This window comes from Hyaena hyaena, unplaced genomic scaffold (assembly GCF_003009895.1).
Source record: "Hyaena hyaena isolate Hyena2069 unplaced genomic scaffold, ASM300989v1 scaffold_979, whole genome shotgun sequence".
Classification (NCBI taxonomy): Eukaryota; Metazoa; Chordata; class Mammalia; order Carnivora; family Hyaenidae; genus Hyaena; species Hyaena hyaena.
Genome location: NW_024081613.1, coordinates 244,990 through 246,492, shown reverse-complemented (window position 1 = coordinate 246,492; position 1,503 = coordinate 244,990).

Genomic DNA, 1,503 nt, shown 5'->3' with positions numbered 1-1,503 from the left:
ACATATAATTTCATATATATGCATGTAAATCATAAAGATATATTTTAAAATAATTACATTAATAAATCAAAATCAATGAAATAGAAACTCTGACTGTCAGGGTATTTTTCTTTTAATATAATGTTTATTGTTTCATGTAGTTTTCCCTTTATCAGATATTTGTTAGTAAGAAATGGAATATAACATTCAAAGGATGTCCTAGTGTTCATTTTCCCAGGTTACCTTTCATTCAAGCTCTATCACTCTCCAAAATCTTGTATAATATTTAGAACTGGCATACCCTATCAAATAATTAGATTCACCCAATTAATACAATTGGGGGGAGTATCAGAAATAATATAATCACAGAGGGAAATATATTTTTAGTTAAACTTGAATTTAAGAACCATGATGTTCTACAATTAAACTAAAACACCAGAAGCTTAACATTAATCATGTTTTACTTTATTTTGCTTCTGATCTAACTGTTATACTAGTTCACAAACGGATTTTGTTTTGTTTTTGTCTTCAAATTTTCTCAGGTATCAAATGATTTTAACATGCATTTAAATTGCTCACAAAATGAGAGGAATTCAACATAGTGCTTTATTATTTTGCATTCACAAAACAATGTATGCTCTGCAAAGATTTAAAATAACATTGTTATCTATATGAAACTAAGTACAGTTGGCGTTTAAAATTTTTCTTCACCTACAAGTTTCTTTAATTATTATTTAATAGCCTAATACCAGATTCAAGATACAACAAATCTGTGATTCTCTTCTTAGATCTTCCCAAGGGAGATAATTCTTCTAAACTTCATTTCTTATCTGCTCATGGCTTACAATATTACTAATTCTTTTATCATGTTATTTTATTTCAGTAGTTAACTATTGTTAATTTACTGTATGACAAGTGTCTGACAAGTTATGCTAAGCTGTTTTACTTCTATTTCTTCATTCACTCTTAAGTTTTTCTTATCCTCAACTTACTGATAAAGGAACTACAGTAAAGAGGACAATTTGTCCAAAGACATCAAGCCAAAAAGGCAGAATTGAAATTCAAGTTTAAACACATCTTTCCATCAAAGCCCGGGTCAGGTTCTTAGTCACTATACTTCTACTTCACATTTTGTGCTTTATTAAAAGATAAATCAGGTAGCAATTGAAAAGATGTTTAGCCTTAAAAAATACATGTATGATGCAGATTATGTGGGCTTCTCTTTTGGGGAAATAAACAGATCTGCTAACTCAAAATTAATGGAGAGCCTCAAATTGAGCTATTGAGATAAATCTAGTGGACTATAATACAAAAAATATTTTTCTGTTGGAGGCCGCACCGGCTCCGACAGGTCCAGGGGTCCCTGAAGGATGGACGGTGTCAGCGAAAGAGAGTGAGAGAGCCCCGAGATCCTTTCTGATCACCAGGCAGGCATCTCTGTCCTGTGGGTTTTGGTGTCTTTATTTATAGGTCAAATGTTAACATGGCATCAGGAAATGGAATTTTTACAATGGATAGCTCTTT